This window comes from Paramisgurnus dabryanus, chromosome 12, assembly GCF_030506205.2.
Source record: "Paramisgurnus dabryanus chromosome 12, PD_genome_1.1, whole genome shotgun sequence".
In the NCBI taxonomy this organism is placed as follows: Eukaryota; Metazoa; Chordata; class Actinopteri; order Cypriniformes; family Cobitidae; genus Paramisgurnus; species Paramisgurnus dabryanus.
Genome location: NC_133348.1, coordinates 19,834,241 through 19,859,176, shown reverse-complemented (window position 1 = coordinate 19,859,176; position 24,936 = coordinate 19,834,241). Strand labels below are relative to the sequence as shown.

Sequence of the window (24,936 nt, the reverse complement as noted above, 5' to 3'; positions counted from 1 at the left end):
AAAAGTTTTTTTTTTCACTTTGCATTTTAAACCTGCAGAAAAGTTGCCTAGGTGTCACATTTGCTCACTTTCCTACAAACCATTCCCGGTGTCACGGATAACTGTCCATCCTGGTTAGTTCTGTAAATAAATGATAGCATTGTCTAATCCACAGTCTCCGGGAATACTGACAACTGCCTGTGAAATCCCCTGACATCTTATTTTAGGCAGCTCTCCCGGAGCCTAGAGGAGTCGGGCCAGCGGAGCAGATGCCCCGGGGCAGCGAGGCAGAAGCCGGGCCGCGCAGCAGCAGAGTTGGCTCCGTTTCCAGACAGTGAAGTGCGTGTCTTCTGCTGCCTTATCTTTTCTCATACTGTAGACCCCGGGAGCAGTTGCTCAGGAGGAGCGGGCGTGGTATTAAAATAATTGGGCATGCGGTTGCGCAGTCACAGACCTTCATTCGACTGCGCGATGGGGTTGTGCTGATTCTAATTAGAAGATTTGCCTGTGTTTCCACACATTTGGAGCAGAAAGATTGGCTCACGAGACAGACCACATGATCCAAGTCAATTATCATTAATTTGATGTTTGTCTGGCTGCTCCGCTGGTTTGAGGTAGCTGTCGGAGCTCTACTTGCTGGAGTCCTTGACTCTGACATCGGTTAAAGTCGTTAAAACAGCTTCAAATGGTGCTGCTTTGAGTCCCACTGCTCTCCCCTTGCTACATCAAACATCAGTGACAGGCATGAGAACGGTTCCCATTGCGAAAACGCGGTCACAGTCATCCCTTGACAACCATAGTGATATGTTCACTTCCATCATTTTAAAGGACAAAATTTAAGATAAGCTGGAGTCCCGGAGGTCCTGTCTTGTATTTTACAGGGGGAGAGAGACACCTCAGCAGAAATGAAGAAGACAATTATTCTGTCATGTGCCTAGAACTGCCGATGCATCAAAGTGTGTATCTTAAAGACCACATGAGTGGGATTTCGCTCATCTACAGTATATGTACATCTTTTAAAAACATACATATTAATCAGTTCTCTAGCACTGTATAGATTTTCATCTAATCTCATATAGATTCTCCCCAGTCCCTAAAATCACCTGCACACTGAGTTACAGCAAAACATGGTCCATGTGTGACCTAACTAAAACTGACTGGCTAATAAGAGCCTTTCGATAAGTCATGCCAAAACCTCTTGATTCAGTTGGAAATATGTATATAAGAAAACTGCATTTGTCAGACAAATTCACAGGATGTTGAAACGAGAAGTGGAAAATCTTTGCATGATGAATGCAGAGTTGACTCGCAAACATACACAGTGATGTGGTTTGTTCATTTTATATCTGGGGTCGAATTTTGATTTGGTTAGCGGGCGTAATTGTCATCAAACTAACCTTAAATTTGTCTGATGGGATTCTGCAATTTGCAAATGTAGTGATTTATGAGGTATGCTTGAGAAACCTATCAAATAAACAGACAGAACTGGAAACTGCAAGACACAAACCGCAATCAGAGCGCAAATCGTTACGCTAACTTAAAACTTCTCTCTTGTTTACAATTAGTTTTGCAACACTTGCCTTTTTGGATGTGGTACAGATGGCTCTGAAGAGCTTCTTGTGCAAGCCCATCTTGAGCTGAGAACTGCAGTACGGCTGGGTAACTGTCTACTGTTACGGCGGAGATCTGTCAAGGCTGACTTCCCGTACTGCCTCATTCCTGCACAATCCCGTCATCTAACAGCATTTGCCTTACTTTTCCAATCATACTGTGGCAAATCCAGTAATGGAATATGGTTCTGACCCTCCATCTGGACAGCTGAGCTATCGTCCATCCACGACAGGAGCTAAAAAGGAGAAGAGAGAGGCAGAGAAAAAAAGGGCTAAATAAATTAATTTACCCTATTTAACCATCAGATGTCAGTATGTGGCTAGTGCGGATTGAACTAAGTGAAGCATTGTGTGGCATCGGTATGAAATGATTATGTGGAGGGAGACAAAAAGAGCAACTAACAGAACCAGTAATGGATAGGGATTTTTGTTAGAGCTGTTTTTATATACAGTATAGGTACACTGGTTGTCACAGTATGCTTTAGTTAAAGAGTAATCAAAATGATTTGTTTTGCACATACTTTATCTTTATTTAATGTAAGGCAGTGTTCATACTTGTAGTTTGGTGCTCTTGGTTCCCTGGTCTGGACCCCCCCAAAAAGTTCCTGTTTGCTTAGCGTTAGCTGTCTCCTCTCCACTAATAAGCTGGTGTGTGCTGGGCGTTTTGGCACAATATGGTTGCCGTAGCATCATCCAGGTGGATGCTGCACATTGGTGGTGGTTGAGAAGAATCTCCCTTTCATATGTAAAGTGCTGCAGAAAGCGTTATATAAATGTAACAAATTAATTATAATTATTTATTAATTATTTATTTGTTTGTGACTACCCCTGACCCTCCCTAAACATTCATTCCTTATAATTAAAAAACAGATTTTTTATAGCTCAGTGATGGAGCATTGCGTTAAAGGATTAGTCAATTTTCTTTAAAAAATCCAGATAATTTACTCACCACCATGTCATCCAAAATGTTGATGTTTTTCTTTGTTCAGTCGAGAAGAAATTATGTTTTTTGACTAAAACATTCCAGGATTTTTCTGATTTTAATGGACTTTAATGGACCCCAACACTTAACACTTAACTCAACACTTAACAGTTTTTGTCAACAGAGTTTCATAGGACTCTAAACGATCCCAAACGAGGCATAAGCATCTTATCTAGTGAAAAGATTGTCATTTTTGACAAGAAAAATAAAAAATATGCACTTTTAAACCACAACTTCTTATCTTCCTCCAGTCCTCTGACGAGCCAGCACGACCTCACGTAATTGCGTAATGACGTGGAAAGGTCACGTGTTACATATATGAAACGCAGATTTGCAGACCATTTTAAACAATAAACAGACACAAAGACATTAATTAGTATCATTCCACATACAACACCGTCGGAACGGTCCTCTTTCTCCTCACTTGTAAACACTGGGGCGTTTCGCATACATCATCCGTGACCTCTTGATGTATTGCGTGAAGTCACGCTGGCGCATCACAGGATCGGACATAGACGAGAAGTTGTGGTTTGAAAGTGCATTCTTGTCAAAAATGACAATCGTTTCACTAGAAAAGACTATTATGTCTCGTTTGGGATCGTTTAGATTGCTTAGAAACTCTGATGAAAAAAACTGTTAAGTGTTGAGTCAAGTGTTAAGTGTTGGGGTCCATTAAAGTCCATTAAAATGAGAAAAATCCTGGAATGTTTTCCTAAAAAAACACAATTTCTTCTCGACTGAACAAAGAAAGACATCAACATTTTGGATGACATGGTGGTGAGTATCTGGATTTTTTTTTCAAGAAAATGGACTAATCCTTTAACAGTGCAAAAGGTCATGGTTCGAACCCAGGGAACACAATTGTAATGAACTGCAAGTTGCTTTGGAAAAAAGCATCTGCCAAATGCATAAATGTAATTACTTTCGCATACTATGTAAAGGCACACTGTAGTTAGCTCTCTGTATAACACTATACCTTCAAGTTGCCCTGAGCAAATTTTAATCTAAGTAAACCTATTTAAGTTAATCTAGAGAGCCTTTGCCTTATGTTATTAAACTTCTTGTGATTACTCCAACATGACACTCTTTGTTTCTTAAATTCCACTCACAGGGTGTCTATACAGTAGTAAGGGTAAGGCTTAATGGATTACTCCACTGACTGGCCGATCATATCTGCTGATGACCATATGCATCAAAACTCTCTAGAGCCTCCTAACTTCACCATCATGCCCTTGATAAGTGTGGTCTGTTTTTTCATCCCTAGCAGAAGGCTGGAGCTTATCTACTGCAACCTGAGCTCCCAACATTAATCACTCTCGCAGCAAAGACAGAAATTAGTTACAGTGCTATCTAGCCAGCCATCTCACAATGATTAACGTCAACCCCCGATGTCTGCTTGACATTGCCCATGTATGATCTGGTTGAACTGAAAGCACCCTATAGTGACCCCGAGGACAGAAGGTAAATCCAGACCAGACAGGAGCATAATGTTTTAAGCCATTTATCTTTGAACATTTATAAGCTTTATCTTTATTTGGCTTTAAAGTTTCAATCTGTAGTCATGTCTTGGAAAAATATTGAACGGTTTAAACACTGCCCATCTTCCATTGGTTAACCTAACCGGTAGCCCTGCTATTGGTTGAGACAATATTTCTTTGTGGGTCTGGTATTAATGTTGTGATTGCTGTATTTTTGAGATGATAGTAATTATACTTTATGATCATTATAATAATTAATTCGAAAATTGTGTAAACATCCTGTACGTAAGCCTTAACATAGAAATTTGCCATACACTGTACTCTACTGTGAACACACTACAGTATAAACTGAAACAGCACAGCAGAAAGTACACTGTAAAAATGTCTTGTTGCACTTAAATTTTAAGTTTAATCAATTTGAAATCCATTTAATCTTTCTTGAAAGTGAGGAGTTGCTATAAATTATAAAGTTGAAATAACATACGTTAGTTCAACCTTATTTTAACATCTATAGCAAATCCCCACTATCACTCTCAGAAAAAAGTACAATAATGTAGAAAAGTTGTCACTGGATGGTACCTTTCAAAAAGTACACTTTTGTGTCTAAAATGACCATACCTGTACCTTAAAGTTACAGTATATGTACACTCACCTAAAGGATTATTAGGAACACCTGTTAAATTTCTCATTAATGCAATTATCTAATTAACCAACCACATGGCCGTTGCTTCAATGTATTTAGGGGTCTGGTCCTGGTCAAGACAATGTCCTGGGGCCTCATTTATAAAAGTGCGACGTAGGAACTATCCTACATTTCATCTAAGACCATTTCTGAAATGATCGTACGTGTGATTCAGAGAAAAGGAGCGTACGCACAAAAAAAGTGCGTAAGCCTCTTTTCCAGATGTGCAGTTTATAAATCACAAATGATCTTGAAATTGTGCGCAGCTGAATGCTCGTAGAACTCCGCCTTGTAAACGGCCCTAATTTAATTCATTAGCATATAAATAATAAATTATCAAAGGCCAAATTCTCTGACTGCTACAATGGCAGTGGTCAAAAAAACATCTTTGTTGTTGGTTGCTTAAGTTTTTAATATTTCTAAATTCTAACATGGAAACTTTATTGACATGTTAACTCGAGTTAAGGCGATTATTAGTGGACCTTTCAATTCACGTGTTTTATTTAACTTTACAATAAGGTTCATTAGTTAACATAATGTAATGTATTAACTAACATGAACAATGAGCAATACATTTCTTACAGCATTTATTCATCTTTGTTAATGTTAGTTAATAGAAATAAAGGTTTAATTGTTTGTCCATGTTAAAACGATTGAATTCGCATTCACAGTGCATTAACTAACGATAACAAGATTTTAATAAAGTATTAGTAATTGTTAAAATTAACATTAACAAAGATTAATAAATTCTGTATAAGCGCAGTTCATTATTAGTTAATGGTAACTAATGTAGTTAACTAATAAACCTTACTGTAAAGTGTTACCCATTTAAATATATTTTTACACGTAAACGTAATATTTGTGTCTTAAAAGTTTTGTTTCAGTTTGCCATGCCTCCTGCACGGCGGTGTAAAAATAAGAGATTTTTCGACATTAAATTTAAAATTCAAAGATCGTATCATAAACGGTCTGAATATATTGCGTACGAATTCATTTGGATTTACAGATGTTTAACATTAAAATCGATGTGTGGGAATAATTTATATTAATTTTTTAAATACCCATTACTCTTAAATGTCGCATGTCCCTTATTGTAGGCTACATCGAGGCTTTAAAATGTAGTTCCTTTCACGTCCTTTTAATCATTGAATTCGCTTTTTACTTTTTATTTAATAAGCACATTTTGTAACATTTACATATGCGTTAAACACTGCGAAACAATTTAGCTATATTAGTGTTATATTTTTTGAAAAGATGACGAACTAGAAAATCGTTTCCTGAACCTATGGACACATTTTTGCATTGGAATTGCCATACATTTTAAAATATCAAAATAGGCCAACATATTTTGTTTAAAATATATTCTAAAACCTTGTTTAATTATTTTGGAGTAGTATGCCTTTCCTTCTTGTTCATTTGCTGTGTGCAACATTGTTGCATGTTTTTATGTTTCTATTCTGAATAAACCAACAGCTCAGTTTGCATGCTTCGTCCTTGTTGCATTAGTTCATTAAGATAATTCTGAACAGATTTCTGTAGTTCAAACAACTCTGAATTGTAGTTGAGAACGTCATGGCGCACTATTAAAACATTGTCGGGCTTAAATTGGGCTCGGGCTTATAATTACAGTTAATTTGTCAGTCGGGCCGGGCTCGGACACAACGTGCAGGGGGCTTCGGTAACGTTTTTTTTTTGGGCCCAATAAGCTCTAATACAGATGATGCTGACGCTGTAAAAGTTTTGAATATGCCTACCTGCAATACTGCAATATTGCCACAAGGAAACGTGCGTACGTCAAGTCGGAACCTGACGTGGAGGTAAGTACTTTTCCACGTCAAAGACGAGTTTTATAAATCTGAGCTTTGGAGTGGATTTGAGCGTACGCACGGTCTAAGATCAAATCTGTGCGTACGGACGCTTTATAAATGAGGCCCCTGAACTCCTTTTCTAGAAGGTACAATCCCAGTGATAACTTTTGTACCCTCTTGTATCTTTTTTTTTCTGAGAGTGTAGTCAAGAAAGTTGAAATTGATTGATTAACTTAAAAATTTAAGTAGAACAAGGATTTTTTTTTTTTAGAAAAAATATACACAACCACTAAAATTTGTATCTGCTTGTAATGCTGTGAACATGGAAATACATTTTTAATTGAGTTTAATTAAATCAAAATATGATTATTAATTATGGCAAATACTAAAATAGAAGAAAAAAATCTTCTTTTTATTTAAATTATATTTAAATAAAATTAAAATACAATTACTAATGATGACCAACACTGATAACATCTTAAAGAGCACCTATTTCATTGCTAAAAAAAACAAGTTATTTTGTGTATTTTGGTATAATACAATGTGTTCACCTTATTTATGGTTCAAAAACACATTATTTTCTTTGATTGACAGACAACATTTTGCCTTGTTTTAGGTGGTAATAAAAACATACCACTACTATTCACTACCATATCATCACCCTTGCTCATTAAGCAGTTTTATCGACTGTGGGACAAAAGAATGTTTATAGCGATTATACTTACATAATGGGACCCTATATCGCTTTCCAGAAATCATCAACACATACTCAGAATACAAAACATGTGAAGGGTCCAGTACAATTGTATTAACCTGCTGCAACAAAGACCTCTTAAAAATGTCCTGTAAAGTGTTTAGTGTCCGTACTCCCATGGTTTTCCCTGCTACCTTAACTAAATTGCTTACCTAAATATGTACCTTTTGCATATCGTTAACATGTGCTAACACACACTTACACACCAAATGAAATGTAAAATCGTGAATCGGACCACAGTTGCTGTTTAATTTCTGTAATTATAAATATCCAAAATCAGTTCAGTCCATTCAGTCTGAGACACAAGGCGTAGTTATGTTTCTGTCTAAAGCATTACCTTTCCTCACCCACTACTGTACCCGTTCACCTCCTCTACTTCCCCTCCTCCTCTGACTGTTTATGTCTCTCTCCCCCTTTTTTCCTCATCTGGTTCCAGCGCTCTATTATAGATGTACGAGTGGGTGTCTCTGTGACCCTCCGGCAAATGCAGACAGTGGTGTGAAGAAACTTCTCTGCCAAACAGATTATTGATTTTGCGCTGTAGTTGAGATCTTATACACTTTACGTCTCAAAGCATATTTATTAAGCATCATAGAGTCACTGTTACCAAGGATACAGAGCTGAATCACCCAATGTTGCAGACAGTGGGTGAATTCCAATAGGAAGGCATCATCCCTATATGTGCCCTATTCCCTTCAACGGTCAGAACTCTTGATGCGTAAACTCTAGAGGGAGATGCACGATTGTGTCTTATACACTGCTTGATTAAAATAAACTTGGCGAATAGAGCAATGGAAAACTACGTCATTTTTTCTTTATCCAGAGCGACTTTATCCAGTGTTTATGCAGAGTCCCCTTCCTGAAGTGCCCTTCAAGGGTGCAAAAACACAGTGGGTAATTTGCACAGTGTGAGTTTGCCACATTTTTATTTATTTTAGTACATTTTAGATTTACTTTGTTGACTTGGATAACATTTTACTTAGGTTATAATGACTATAAAATATGTCAAACTGTATAAGACCACCTAACAATATAAATGCAACAAATTTTGAACATTTTCAAAATTGAATAAACTTTTAAACAATTCAAAAGTTTGAACGTGTTTGTGTGTACACTGCTAAGTTTGAATTGCTTGAGAGCCTTGAATTCTCCATGTAATAGAAGCAGTTTCCGTGTTTAGGACTCTTTTTGTCCATTAATCCTCTTTTACAAATTCGATAAAAATGTAGGCTATGTGTTATACAATTAATGTTACCTATCACAAAATCACAAAATATTAATCTAGTATAAAAACCTTTTTTTATAGTAAACTCCAGTCGCGTAGCTATGGGTGGGCCTGGGTGGGCCTTGGACCACCCACCTGTCAGCTAGGCCCACCCACCTGCCTATCCAGTAGGGCCAGTTAAATGATGTTGCACTTATAAAATAAATCTTTTTTTTTTTTAACTATTGTTTGCTATTATGATGAGGAATAAGATAATTTTGTAAATAGTAGTGCATAGTAGTAGAACACAACTTTTAAAGGTTTTAATACCAACAAATTACAAATAAAGTATTTTTAGAGTACAAAGCTTTTCTTGCTTATTTGTAAATTGTTCTTTGAGATTACACTGATCATCTGGGCAATACATTTACAGCAATTTAAAGCCTGCTATTTTTACTTCCATGACTGAAAGAACACACCTTTTAAAGGTTTTAATACAAAAACAAATAACAATTTCATTACAAATAAAAACAACACAATTTTTTTTACATCAATCTTAAACTGGTGGTCTTCTTCCTCCGCTTAGTTTTTTAGTTTACAAATTCTGCCAAAATAGGGAATCGGGATGGCGCCAGCGCAACTGGCTTTTAAAGGTGATGAGAGATGAGACTCTTATTGGTTTATTGCACATTGCGCTTAGATTGTTAAAATAGGGCCCATACAGGCTTTTGTTCTTATTAAACAAGTATATATTGAAGCTGGTGTAGTTGTGTGTTTGTATATTTTGATAACAGATGCATTTTCGGCTAGGCCCACCTGATTTTCTCTGGGCCCACCCACAATCCTGGCTATGCTGGTAAACTCTTAAATACAGGTTACCCTAAAATAAATATTTAATGCCACAACTTTCCATACAAACCTTTCTACACAAAATGAGTTTATTTTGCATAAAAAGGCAATATCCTACATTAACTGCACTTGAATGAGAATGACAATGATAAAGCTTGAAGGCTTCCTATAGGGAATAAACTCTGTTTAGGAGATTGCATTTTTGTGTTCATAATATATACTGCCCTCAATATGAGTTATGAACTCTTACTATATCCTTGCTTTGACTTATTAGCTTTCAGTATATATTATTGATAATTATCATGATGCACTTTTCATCATTATTACTGACAAAATCATGACAGTAAAAAAAAACCTTCGATTAATATTTTCATTAGTAATTTTATTCATAAGATTAAAACCAGCAGAAGAGTTAAAACAGAATGAAATGGAGTGAGTTTAAGTCACACACCAACCCTGGGTTGCACACACACACACACACGCACGCACGCGCGCACACACGCACACACACACACACACACACACACATATATGCATACACACGCACTAGTCCTGCGAGAAGATGATGATTGAGAGTAGATGAGCAAATATCAAATGACCCACACTGGTTTTCCCTTTTGGTCAGTTTTTCTCAAGTCAATTTTGTGTCCAGCTTGAATCAGCTTTCTCTGAGGACTTAACATAAATATTGGTTACATAAGTTGCCGTATAGCACTTAACATTGCTATATAGCACTTAAAGTTGTTCCCCTATGATTACAAGCTTTTTCCTTTTTATATAAAGAATCATTCACAATAAGTGAATGCATTATTCATAAATCTACAATGATACATTTTATTACATGTTATCAACATGTGGTCAACTTTGCTTTATTCCTTTATACTGTATCAATTACAGCACAGAGGTTATGCGTTTAAAAGGAACACGCATACTTATGTCAATGCATTGTAAGTCATTTTGGATAAAAGTGCACCAGTATAAATAAACAATAAATGGTTTACTGAGTATTTACAGTACTTAATATTTGCAATCATCAAATCAGCCAGAGCCAACCTGTGCATTAAAACCTAAATATTATGTATGTTTCCCTCTGTTATGTAAATTAGCTCTGTAAGTGCATGCTTGTATACCATTCACATACACCTTTTACTCATATCTGTTTACACTAATGAGACCCTCTAGAGAAATGAGGCAAAGCGACAGACTAAACCAACGGGTACTTCATGAATATGGTAAACCACTCCAACAATTATGAAGCATTTATGTGGAAATCAGCAAAGCATGTCAACGGTCCCTAGCCGAATACTAGTCAAAACTCTGGCACTTGTGTGCAAACGCACACCTTCTCTAAGTTATATGTTTACCAGAGAAGAATTTAAGTAGTCCCCTCAGTATTTCTGTTGTCTTCTGTCCAAACATTTGGACAACAGTGTTTGCCCTTCTAGCTAAATGAACGGTTGGGATGGAGCACGCTTTATGTGCTTTGTAGTTTGTGTGTGTGGTTATGTGTTTGTTTAAGCCTAGATTATAATGATGGAAAACAAGGCTTTTGGGAAGTTACCACACACACATTCCCATTCGTTTGTTCTCACGAATAAATAAACACAGAAACAGACATCGGGCTACACACACAAATACACACTGAGCCCCTGCATACATTTATCATGACCCGGTGGCTCCAGGTCCCCATGGTTACGCAGTCTGAGGTCTCTCCACCACCCATAAACACCCGACCTGACCAGCAGGGGCGCTGTCACAAACAGCCACATGGTCATTCATCACCGCCTTTGCTTGATGATCCCCCATGCACACCTGACCTCAGTATCTCTGAGTAAAAACAGATGTGTGGAGTACCCAGAGACACCTGTAGGGGGTGCTGCCACAGATTAATCATTCTTGTCAACCTCCGCATCCTTGAACTTGACCCAGCCGTCATCTGAAAAGAGACAAGCAATGACTTCCGTTACACAAGACAACCCATGTGGACTGTCTAACTGTGAGTCAAGGCTGTTTGAGTACTCAATGCATGTGAAGTGTTGCAAAGCGAACAGCCCTTTTTTTAAAGAGTTCCTGCTGGAATTAGTTAGTAAGGTCATGCTGTTTTGCTTTATAAGTCGATACGGATTCACTTTAAAGTTTCAGAAGCTGTACACTGCAGTATAAGGACGCCGGGTTGTTGGGTACACACAAAAAAGGTGCTACACAATGGCATATAAGAACCACTTTTGGCTGTATGTTTACATAAAGAAAGTTTAACATCCTTTTACCTTTCTTGTTTCACATAAGGTTCTTTGCAGTAGATGAAGGTTATTCTGTTAAATTGTTAAAGGAATACTCCACTTTCCTAAAAAATAAGTTTTTTGAGGAAAACATTCAAGGATTTTTCTTAATATAATAAACTTTATTGGACCTCAACAGTTCACAGTTTCAATGCAGTTTCAAAGGGCTCTAAATGATCCCAAGGGTCTTATCGAGCAAAACAATCTTCATTTTCGTAAAAAAAAAAAACTTCTCGTCTTGCACTAGCCTTGTGACATGCCAGCGTGACCTTACGTATTATAGGGCAGAGCAGGGGCAAAAGTACCATTTTTATTTAAAAAAACTCAGAGAAGTCAAACTTCAGGAGCACTAAATAACCTGTAGATTGATCAGTATTGTAACACATGAAACCAGAAACACAATGCGTTATAAGGAAAAAAATGACCGCTTTTGGAATTTACTTATCATGGTTGAAAACACCTTTCTGGATCTACACGTGGAAATGGTTAATAAATGTCAAGGGTTGACATGACTTGTATTCTAAGTTACAAAATTTAAGGCAGCAAAGTATTTTTTAGAGTGTAGGATTTTCTAAAGAAGATGTTTTTTTAAATTAAGTACAAATTAGTGCATGAAAAAGAGCACTTTAAGTACATTAGTGTACTTTATTTTTAAAGTGTATCACTTTTGCAGTATCTAGGTCACTTGGATAATTTTTTAGAGGATAAGAAATGGCCACAGGATAAACATTTTTGTAACTACAGTAGTATTTTCTTACATAAGAGATTAGTCTAGTCAGGATTTATTTAATGTGAAAGTGGCCCAGGCTTCAAATGCTGACAAAGCATGTATATAATAACCTGAAATGTATATGTAGATGTGCTTGTGAAATGTACAGTACATGTGAAATATTGTATATAATACAACAAAATTATTCCAATTCTTCTGTGACCTGTTCACCGCGTTGTTCTATTGGTATTCCGGAATACCTCAATTCCCTTCTCATCCTCAAATAGAAATTGACAGGTTGTGAAGAGCTACCTGAATATGGAAGGCAGCAGCATGTGCTCAATTTCAGAAGGGAACCGGGTGATGTCTTAAAGTAAGAGTTTTCTCCTTTTGATTACATTTATTGATTCCTCACATATAGGCCATTAATCAAAGGGTGAAATAACCTTTTCTCCTCTCTGTACTGCTGCAGTCAGCTGTAAATTTACATGGCCAAACACATGCAAAACTGTCATCATACTGCATGAAGAGACATATAGCAAGAAGTACCTGATTTATCCATGTGACCCTGGACCACAAAACTTAAAATTGATCATCTGAAAGCAGAATAAATAAACTTTCCATTGATGCATGGTTTGTTGGAATACGACAATATTTGGCTGAGATACATCTGAGAATACATCTTAAAATATTGATAAAATTTACTCTAAAGTTGTCCAAATAAAGTCCTTAGAAACACATTACTACTGATAAATAAATTTTACATATATTTATGGTATCAACTCGATACCATGATCTGAACATGATCTTTATTCTAATGATTATATATTTTATAATATAATTTATAACATATTTTTTTACATGGTGAATGCTTAATGAGGGTGTGGCAGCTTTTACCTTGCTGAGGGATATCGTGAAGACAGCACCAGGTACATGTAGCCTCATTGGACCTATTTAACATTGCAAGTATATAGTTTCAACTTATTTTAGGAACTATGTCAGCTTTAAGATATTCATATCTTCTGGTAAATGTTGTAGGGTTTTTCAGCATCAATCTTCTGCAGTTTTGACAGAGGCCTGTTTACACTTGGTATTAACATCCATCTTGGGTGTTCCGATTACAATTCAGTCAAGACTTTGCTGTTAGTAACATGGCCTCAAGTGTGTTTTTCTTGTGACCTCTTGTGATCAAATTTCATGAGGACCCAGATAGCACACGTACGTCTCAGATACGTCTTGTAAAGATCTTTACATCTGCTGACGATCGTCCTTGAATAATACGTCTTCCATATCTCTACAAGACGTATTTAAGATCTTAAAAAATTCTAAATCCTACCTGCCTGCAATGCATCTCCGTTTGGTCTTGAATCCGATCAAACGCAGACGAATCAGCAAAGACCTCCAACTTATTTCATTTTTTAAATAAATGTCTTGTTTAATTGTTTTAAAAATATAGTGAACAGGTTTTTAAGGGTTCGCATTAATTTTGAAGCAAAAATATAATTAAATATAATTAATAAAAGCCCATATCACGTATAATAAAAAAGCAATATAGACATTTTGCGTTTAGTCCAAAACGTTAAAAAGGCACTTAGATAAAGCACCATGCACAAGAAAAGGTGATCTCATACTCTTTCTGACTACAAAATATTAACAAATACAAAACACACAAGAACATCATTGCCAACAGCCACTGCCCCTCTGACTGTTGTATCAGTCTGACATGAAAAAAGTTATACATTTAATTAAATAAAACAATTGCCAACAAGCTGATTATCTTAAAGTGACCCTGCTTTAATGCTTACTGCAATTCCTGCTTATTATAATTACTGGGTGTGCCTCACATTAAGTGTGTTTGTCAAGTTATATATCTAAGGTTGAAACTTTTGATAGTTTTGACCCCACGCCACCCATTGAAATTGTGTAACACACCTTGCATTTTCACAACATTTAGTTTTAAAAATCATCTGAACAAACTCTGAGCAAACCAAAGGTGATATTGAGAATGTTTATATGAAGAAACCTCATAAAAAAATTGAAAACACAATACACATTCATTTGACCAGGTTTAATCCAGCATCACAGCATGAATTATATTGACTAGTTTGTTTACCAAATTTTGAATAAAATGTTTAACCTATGTGTTAATATGATTACAGCCACAGTGTAACAAAAATACTGCAAAGCTATTGATCACATTTTCATTAGATTACTTCACAAGACCCAAAGCTGACCAGGACACTTTAAGAGCACTGTAACGGAGTAACTGCTGAAAGAACCATGTAATACGGTGAATATAATGACAAACTGCTCCATAACACTTAGATGTGACTTTAATTACAATACAACATACTCTCTCATACTCAGGGTTTTTAAACTGTGGGTGAAGACCCACTTGTGGGTCGCACCGTAAGATAGTGAGTGTTGCATTGTAGTGATGGTTTGTCCAATTAATTATTAGCAATGGTTTTGATATACTATAAGACTACACCTGTCTAAAGCCCATAACACACGGCACGATTTTTGGCTGTCCCAGATGAAAGATTACCAATCGTGAAACAATCGGGGAGATTTCTGTGATCGTGGCTCTTAATTGGTGGTCCTACGATAGTTTTATGACAGTGTAAGAAGTTCAGCATGATCAACGCACATCAACAACGTGTTTGCTTCTACGACCTGCATACCTGTATTTGTTTACCACTAGCGCATGCTGATGACGGATGTCGCAGCCTCAGATGCAATAGGTGTCTTCATCGACAGTCTACTGCTGAAGTTTAAACAATCCTTGTCACACAGTGTGATAAGGTCTTATTGGATAGCAAAAATCCTGCTGTGTATCCTGGGCTTAAAGGGATACTTCACCGATTTAGCATTCAGCTTTGTATCTGTTGAAACCCGGCAGTATTACTGAATGACCATGTTTCCCTCCCTCATTTCCCCCTGAGAGGAGAGATATCTGCATTTTGGTTCTGCAAAAAAGTCCTCTGATGATGTAATATGACGATTTTTGCATCATCGGAGGACTTTTTTGCAGAACCAAAATGCAGATATCTCTCCTCTCAGGGGGAAATGATGGAGGGAAACATGGTCATTCAGTAATACTGCCGGGTTTCTACAGATACAAAGCTGAATGCTAAATCGGTGAAGTATCCCTTTAATATGTTGTGGAATTTAAAGTTTGGAAACCCCTGCTTAACACAAAGTCTCATTTAAAATTTATAAGAACTTTTGCAATAGACCAACACTAAACGAAACTGATGGCAGATGAGGTGTTGGGATGGCAATGGGCCAGAGTTGGATCTGTGCATCTTAGCAGATCACAGGCAGGTTTCTCCTGAAGTGCTGCATTAAGAAAAGAAAGGAAAAAGATGTTAGAACATTTTTAAGGAAATTGAAAAAATTCTCACAATCAATATTGGACTATAAACAATAAATTATTACCAATGCAATAACATGCAAACAGACCTGTCAACCACCTAAATAATAGATACTACACGGTAGGCATGGACTAGTTACCGGTTTAAGGTATACCGAGGTTTGAACAGTCAAGGTTACAAAACTACTAAAATGGTCTGTGATACCATCTCCAAGGTATGAACTGTATTTATACAAAATTCATTAAATCATTAAGTCATGTGATTGATTTGATGTTTACATGTAACATACATTATGAAAATATTATATACAATATAATTTAAAGGCTTTATTTTTACCTGGCATTTAAAAATAACAAATTTTAGTGTAGCAATGGCAATACCGCAAAACTGTAAAACCATGGTATTTTTGCTAAAGGTAATCATACCGCCAGAATCTTATACCGGCCCATGCCTACTACGCTCAATCAACTATCTTAATCTGACTGAACTCAAATCTTGTGGTCTATAAAGTGGGTGTTTATCTGTGTGTAATTCAACCATCATGTTAGACTGAATGAGTTGCAGTTATCATTAGATTTCACGACAGCACTGGACAAATGACTTCTCACACTCAGTGTGACTTGAGACAAAGGATAAACAAAGACATGAAGTATGTTTACATGCACATAATAAGAGGACAATTATCTTATTATGATATTATAAAAATCAGCTTATTACATTAACATGTTTCAAGTGTTTTAATTTACTTTCATTTGTGAAGTTTATCTATCACAGGTTGAGACATGCGCACATCTGAAATGGCAAAAAAGACGTTAAGACATGCAATGTTAAAATCTGGGTTAAGAGCAAATAACTACCTGTGCCAATCAGTTTTTGCCATTTATGGGCTTTACCCTATAAAAGAAAACCATTTTACGCATTTAAATGACACGTTATCAGTTTATTAAGCGTTTAGACTATGTAGACACACTCACTGTGCACTAAGATAAAAAATTGGTTAACACGACCACTCGTGGTGGCTTCACTCAGAGGTTGGAGAAGACAATCGGTGGACTAAACATCAAGCCAGAATTCTGCACGATTCAGGTCAGTGGAATAAAATACATTGTAAATAAACATTATTAAAACAGATTGTGAAGTCATTCATTCAAAACTTGCTATGACTTAAGCCTTTCATATTCAGATAAATGACTTTTAGAATTAAGACAACCTTTAGACAACCTTAGCAGGAGAGCCCCAGCAGTAACTTTCTCTCAAGCAGAAGAGCAATAAGTTGCTTTGTATGAACACCACCCTAACAATCAAGGTAAAAGAGCATTAAACATTAAAGGTACTGCGGAAAATTTTCTTTTTCCGGGTGGATCAACTATTGGTCCTTCTAGTTGTCAATCTGGAGTGTTGCGCAATAGGCTTTATGCCCAGCTGCACTACTTCCTGAACTTCAGCCAGCTCCTTGTTTCCTGTCTGCCATTATTGGACAAACTGATTAATCCAGGTGTGTCTGATTATTGTTGTTGTGACTACTGAGGTCAGGCACACCTGGATTAATCAGTTTGTCCAATAATGGCAGACAGGAAACAAGGGGCTGGCTGAAGTTCAGGAAGTAGTGCAGCTGGGCATAAAGCCTATTGCATTTTTTTTTAAAAGTGGAGAAGGCATTTATTTTCTAAAATTCGAGAAAATCCTCCGCTACACCTTTAAGTGGAACATTTATATAGCATGCTGCTTATAGATAGTGAGGAAGATAATCTAATTGATCTACCATGCATATCCTTCAAATAACTTAACAGAACAACTGAACATGTATAATATGTAATTTAATATGTACATCATTAATACTAATTGTAAATAATATTTAATATTTGTGAAATTATATACTTGTGAATTCATTATATTTGCAATGTTTATACATTACCTGTTTTTAGGTAAACAGATTATCCATCAGTGGATGTCATGCAAAAACTAGCCTCAAGGTCGGCTCTGTAGATACTGTAATCTGCATGTTTCCGAGCACACGTTTACCAGGACACACTAATATTAAACAGAAAAACAACATAAATCAGTATTAAACACAAACAAATTTAGGTAAATTAAATAAGGTTTTCATTTTCAATTAATATAAAAGAAATAAACGCAATAAAAAAACAATGTCAGTGACGTAATAAATATGTGTAAATTTACACGCATCATTTATTAAGCATTATAAAAAAAATCCAGCAATATTATTAAACTTTGGTTATTTGTTATTATCCCTGCATTCAAATTGCAGGTTGGAGCAGGAAGTTGACCCTTATTCTGTCGCGCAAGCGCCAGCTGGTCGCGAGGCCATTCGTACGTCACGTGACCGCCATTTTCATCATATGACCGTTATTCCCTCAGGCACCCTTCAACATTTTCTTCGCATTTAACATCATTATTTACATGTAAATAATATAATTAGTAAACATAACGTTTATGTTCATTTATAATATGTTTTTTTTTTAATTGTCGGCTTTAAGTTAATTTGTCTGTCAGTTTTTTTTTTGTTGGTAAGTAACTTAACGTTAGTAACGTTACGTTAGCCTTTTGTCATGCATGTGTTGTTAGAAACTGATAAAATACGAATTAATTCACAGATATAAATAACTTTATAGCTAACGTTAATACAACTGATAAAATATATTAACTCAATTATCAAACCACTTCGCTATAAAAGGCTTCTTGTGAATACAGGTCGTTTACATAACGTTAACTTACTCCAAGCAAGTCGGGGCGGGAAGACACATTTTATAACTCAAGTAACTTAACTTTAAGTTAAACAGGTGTTGGTCTAGGCTAGCTAATGTTTACCCCACCACCACTGAGAAAAGTTACTTAACGTTACATGTTCAACGTGCCTTGCCTTCAGGATTTGCAGCTCGATATTGCCTTGCATTGATAAACGTTACAAACAAACAAACCAAAAAAATAATGATCATATACGACAATCAATCTGTAGATCCACTAACGTTACATGCATAACATATAACGTTAGTTAGTTACTTACCTCTACTGATGAAACTCCTTCGTCAGCGTTGTTACTCCACATGTTGGTTTTGGTAAATCACAAGAGGCCAAAATCGAGGTGAAAAAGAGAAATAAATCGTTCTGCGATCGTTTAACGCGACGACACACGGAAGCCTCAAAAACCACAGGCTACTCTAGCCCAAAGATTAGTGCAGCCCTTGTGTCCGGCTTCACGTGGCTAAGCGTTAACCAGTATGACATCACAGTACCGCGTGATTACACTGTTTCCTGGGCTTTTGAACCACTCTCGCGGTACTTCGATGTCTGCGGATGTCTGCATGAAGTCAAAAACTCATGCTTGTAACTGGGGTAGCTAATGATTTAGGGTGTAACAAAACAAGATTAGTACATTAATATTATCAATTAGTATTGTAATAAACCTTTTTAAATGTTTGTTAATGATTAAGTGTCATTCACAAACTCTGATTTAAAACATCAATTTATGCTACGTACATTTTCCTTAAATCATCAAAACATCCAAATTGAATAAAAAAAACAACAACAATGTATTTAAGATGAGACACATTCAGCATTTATAATTTTTTCTCTTTTTTTGTTTGACTTTGTTCAAAGTTTGCTACAGTAGCCTGTTAACAATAGACCAAAGGTATGATGATCAATTATAAATGCAATATGGTTGAAAGGTCAGTAAACAAACAACAAAAAGGTAATTTCTTAATAGAATGTCTATAAATTTTTTGCTTTTGTTACATAGTTCATACATCAAAATCCTTAAACGTTAATAATTATGTATTTCAACTTGTTGCAGCTTGACAAAAATGTAGTTTGAAGGAGAAGGGACAGCTGAGTAACAAAGTCCTGGTACGCAGACGACGATACTATTACACTGACAAGAGTGTAATGATGATGGAGACACAAGCCAGAGAACGGGGGGACCAAACACCAGGCCAGAATTCTGCATGAGTCAGGTAAGCATAATGAGTTACAGCAGTGGTTCTCAACTCTGTTCATGGAGTCCCACTGCTTTGTGCATTCTGTATGTCTTTTTGATCTGACAGACTGAGTCCAAATATCACTTTGTGCATCCCATCGTGCATCATGTTCTGGATGTAAAGCATGAGACTTTTAATTGTATGTTAACATTTCTATAGTGTTCACTGCATTATAGTTATGTATTTTGTGAAACATCTGCAACTGCAACATTGTGTTTTTTATTTAGGGACTACTGAATAAATAATACACTTTAATAAAGCTACATACTCAAAACAAAGAGCTTTTTTACAGGAGCAAAGAATTCTGCATCTAAAAGTTTGAGATAAGTGTAGATAATAATCTTTAAGTTTAGCAAATGTTAATTTCAGAGTGTTAATTTTATTTACAGAAAAACTTAAAAATGTTAAATATAAATTAAAAGTAGTAAATAAAACACAAATACGTTTTGGTGCAAATTGCTGGCACTACCTGGATTGACATTTTTACAAATGCTAAGTGTGTCCCATATGGTGAATAATTCTACATGCACGCTTGGGATCTTCACGCCCACTAGAATACTAAAAAAAGGTAATGTAAGTAGTCTAGTGCAAAGACAACAAGTGTGAACATTTGGACACAGCCTCAGTTCAGTTCATGAAGATCTCTACTAATGAGCTGATGATTTGAATAAGGTCTGTTAAATAAGGAAGACATACAAAATGTGAATAGCAGAGGACCTCGAGGAACAATGTTTAGGAACAGTTACACTGTATAAAACATTAACTAAACAGACAGTACAATCAATAACAAATTATTTGTCATAGCTTCAATAAACAAAAGAATGTCACCTGCATTTTAGTTTCCAGCATTTTTCCACAATGAAGCCAAACTGGAAGAAAATAAGCTTCTGCTTTGCATCTGACATCAATTCAGAAACCTGCAAAAATAATCACAAGAGGATGAAGAATGTTTTAAATATACGTAGAAATAACCTCTAAGGAGCGGCATGGTTTACAGTAAAATTATGGGGTACTCACACTATGCATACTGTATCATACAAAAGTATGTTGTAGATCCAAAGTTTGGTGTGACTAGTGTGAGCGCTCCGTACCCTACTACACTTCTGCGACAGTCCAGTTTAGTTCATGGTAGGGGGGCAATATTTTGAAACATAAATATTTTTAAATTATTTGTGACCCTTACAAAGACACTAATTTTCCACAGCCAGCAACTGCACAATGTTTGTCTGACATCACAATCTTACTGTTATGACAACTTTATGATTGTCAGTGGGCGGAGCCAACGATATAATGATGTGCTGTGTCTTTCTGTGGGGGAGGTCAAATGAAAATTAAACTAGCTAGTGACATCACTATTGTCTTTAACATTCATAAAAGAAGAATGCTGTCTGTGATTCACTTATGTTTCCATGATTGCAAAAACTTTTATCGAAGTACATATACAATTGTTTAAGTGTCATAATTAAAACATGCCTAAATTGGCAGTGACCCTGGCTTAAGTCAATACAAAACTCAAGTGCAAATCATGACACTCATATTAACTGCAGTTTTGGAAATTATTGTTAACACAGATATCAGATATGAATCGTGTCTTATGTAAATATAAAAAGAGCAGAACAAAAAATGAATATAGTCAAAAAAATCTGATCTGTGCATTAAAATTTCAATGTAAATGCAGTCTTATTGTGACGAGAAAACTTGGTTATTGCTGAAATCATGAATGGTCTGAATAGGATTTGAGTCTGTTTACTTGTGAAACTTACCTGCACCACCATTTACAGATCCAGTGGGTGCAGATCATCATACAGATGGTTCAAGTGTGGATCCACCTGATATTCAAGGTAAAAGAGCATTTGTTCACAGCATTATCTAAGAAAACATATCACTAGATATTACATATTAGATGTTAATATCTGACTCTGAACCATACGAAACAGATTTTCTCTCCTGAGACCCTCAGCTGACCATCAAGAAAGAACACAGTAGGTTAAGAAGAATCTGACCTCACTTTTGATCATTAAGAAATTATGGCAGTACATTACACATTTAAGGACTGTTATTCCTCTGGCTGATTTAAAAATACCCAAAAGTTCTTAAAAAGAAGCAGCCCTATTTATTTTGGCTTGTCAAACATAAACTATATAGACATAACTATTGAGACGCCTCCTTTTAATAAACAGGTTTAAATACTTTACTTATTTCCATGAGCACAAATCTTAATGCTACAGCATATGATATTCTAGAAAAACCGTTTGATGCTAAATTTATAGCAAGAGTTTTGGCAGGGCCCTTTTCAATACCAACTGAAGAATGACCCTACAAACAAAGAAAGGTTCAAACAGAAAATGAGTGATTCAGTCTGGTGTGGAAGAACTTTGACTGGTCTGAATAAAGCCCAGACCTTAACTCAGCTAACACCTTTGATATGACTCAAAGGTTTTTAGCCCAAAACTCATCACCTAAACCTATCAATAACTTGTACAAGAAGCTGTAGTCATTTCGGAACAGAAAAAGGCACTTACAAAACTGTTGCAACAAAAATGAAAACAAAACTCTTTGAAGTGGTATTATATGGTATAGCATTTATATTTGTTTTGATTGGACATACTGGAATAAATAAACATGTTTATTAGAATGAGGCCTCCCAATACTTTTGTCTAGTGTATTTGCCACAGACAGGGTAACGCAAGCCTTAAGAGTGTGCTTCTTTGTAAATGTGACAAATGAAAATGACCTGATCCATCATTTCCAGCTCCAGGGGGCATCCTTTTTCCAGACCCTCATACAGATGGTTGGAGTTTTGATTCACCTAAAGTACCATGCAAGGTAAAAGAGCATATGTTTTAGGAAGAACGCATTGTTCATGGCATTTAAATACAACATAACCCTGTGTAATACTACCTTTTCTGTTCAATCCAGAGCACTCATTTTCACTCGTGAGACCATGGTGTGACCTGCAAGGTCGAATGGAGAGTAAGTTATTTTATTTATTTTTTTAGGTAAATGTATTAAAATCTTCATTAGCTAAACATCAACATGTCCGAGGCAGATGCAGGTCTGATGGTCCGTCCAACATTCAAAACCTCACAGTAAATCTACAGTCTTGAGTACTGTTTTAAATCAATGTACACACATGCTCATTATGAATTTTAATAAAAAATATTAAATGTATATAAAAAGCCTCAATTCAATTATTTTTTGATATTGCAGCTGTAAACAAGACAATGTTGGAGTCACCTGCATTCACTGGTCCAGTTGTTAGTCCAATTACAGATGGAGATTATAGAAGAGGATGATGTCTTTTCTCCAACATCTTTCTAGACTGATAAAAGATCTAGACAGGCTCGAACAAAAGTTAACAGAGGGGCTTATATAGAGAATGGTAAGAACCATTTTATCCGTCAAACTTTTGACCAATTATTGTAAACATAAACAATATTATAGGGCTTAATTTGTGTTAAAACATTACTTCAATGTACTGTATCTGTTTAAGGTGAGCAGCTACACATAAAATAAGAACATGGAGAATCTGCCCAGAGGTGTTAACCAGCAATGCAGCTATACAACTAAATTGATGCAGGCGGAAACACAAGCGAGGTATGCATGTTCAATGTGTGTATGTTATGTCCAAATGTTGTTTTGTTCAAATGTTTTACAATATACTTAAACTAAACTGGTGGACCTGTCATTATTGCATTAGTCAAGTACAACTGAGTAGGTTAAGTTTACATATCAACGTCAATAAATATATATAAATAAATATCAGTCTTGACAGAAAACATAATAATGTTAAATAAAATAATAATTACAGCTTTTTAAGAAATTTACACGAGGCTCAAACTATCAGTGAAATTAACTATCAACAACCTAAAATTACCACAGACACGTGCATAAAATATCTAACGTGAGCCAGCTAGTTACTGTACATACATTGCTTATTATCAACGAAACTTTTAGTTAACTGATCCCACACTCAGCATTATTAAAATGTATTATTACTACATACCTTAAACAAATGTCCCCTTAAATCGCCAGACCAGGACAGTTTCTTTCTTGCCCTTCTTCTTTTGCATTGCGTCGTCGATATAAGTGCATGGTGTGGTGTAGCACGAATTTAACGCAAAGACGCTCATATTAATAATATACACGATATTGACGATTAATACGGATGATTTTATCTTTGTTTGACATTCTAATCAGAGTTATATTGAGGAAACAAAGAAAACATATGACATAGTTTGTAAAATTAATTTTTCCTTATTTTTTTAATGGTTTCTTTTAGAATGCAGCTGCAGATGAAGAATCCGTCAGTCTATCACTGAAGGAGACGCAGAAAATTCCATCCAAGATGTTCTTTGCCCGAGGAAGCATTTGATTAATTTAAAGATATTGTGTTTCTTTGTATGTTATAGAAAAACGTTGCTTTTTTGCATACACTCGTGTAAATATGCATCTTATGAATGTTTGCCTTTGTCTAATTTTAATAAATTTTACGCAATCAACTGCCTGTTTGATTGAAAATACTGTTTTAATTGTTGTCAATTATTTTTTGTAATAATATGTGTGTATAACTGTGTAGATGTAGTTTAGAGCAATTTATTTGATCTTTTAATCGTCGTTTAAAGCTCTCAGAAACATCTTAGAAAGAGCTCGATTAAAGCTCTTATAAAGATCTTTTAAAGATCTAAGAAACATCTTGGAAATATCTTAGAAACATCTGCTAACCATCATTCTAAATATCAAGCGTCTTGAAAAGATCTTAAAAGCGTCTTCAAAACGGCTGGGCTCGTACGTCTCAGATATGTAATTCATATGGGCAAACGACCTTTATAATACGTTTTCCAGACGGAATGGAAATCTGAGTGATTACCTCGCAGATACGTATCTGAGACGTACGTGTGCTATCTGGGGAGGTTTTCAGATTTCATAATTACAAGCACCACTCAATATGTTCTTAAATGTAAAATAATAAATATATATTCTGCTCACAGTTTCTTTTAAAAACATTTAGGGGCAGTTTCCTGGAAAGTGTTTAGATTAATTTGGTGCTATAGGGCTTAGTTACAGTATAGGACAATTAAGTTGTTTTTACAAACATACCTTACAATATTGGTATGACTCTTGAGACAAAATAAGGGCACTCAATATGTCAGGATATGTCAGTGCCGGATGTTTTTAAAGGGGACATTTCAAGAGACTTTTTTACGATGTCAAATTAATCTTTAGT

General features: G+C 35.8%; 2 long non-coding RNA genes across 10 annotated transcripts; one reads left to right on the top strand and one right to left on the bottom strand.

Moving 5' to 3' along the window:
• Positions 1–15,418: 15,418 nt before the first annotated feature.
• On the bottom strand, positions 15,419–23,083 carry LOC135748127 (uncharacterized). 8 transcript variants are annotated; one of them, XR_012334719.1, is made up of 11 exons: positions 22,947–23,083; positions 22,611–22,663; positions 22,444–22,518; positions 21,473–21,538; positions 20,954–21,017; positions 20,727–20,812; positions 20,538–20,626; positions 18,737–19,672; positions 17,627–17,742; positions 16,569–17,005; positions 15,419–15,676 (listed from the first exon to the last, which is right to left on the bottom strand). It is a non-coding gene; the product is annotated as an uncharacterized lncRNA (long non-coding RNA). The 8 variants fall into 8 exon arrangements; XR_012334722.1 differs by lacking the exons at positions 20,727–20,812; positions 20,954–21,017 and having other exon boundaries at positions 16,569–16,605; positions 16,686–16,784; positions 16,922–17,005; XR_012334718.1 differs by lacking the exons at positions 20,727–20,812; positions 20,954–21,017 and having other exon boundaries at positions 16,569–16,605; positions 16,686–17,005.
• Positions 17,751–24,613, top strand: LOC135748124 (uncharacterized). 2 transcript variants are annotated; one of them, XR_012334724.1, is made up of 10 exons: positions 17,751–18,239; positions 19,330–19,400; positions 19,526–19,685; positions 21,491–21,550; positions 21,647–21,691; positions 22,462–22,535; positions 22,629–22,682; positions 22,920–23,091; positions 23,203–23,306; positions 23,992–24,613. It is a non-coding gene; the product is annotated as an uncharacterized lncRNA (long non-coding RNA). The 2 variants fall into 2 exon arrangements; XR_012334723.1 differs by having other exon boundaries at positions 17,754–18,239; positions 19,330–19,685.
• Positions 24,614–24,936: the final 323 nt, after the last annotated feature.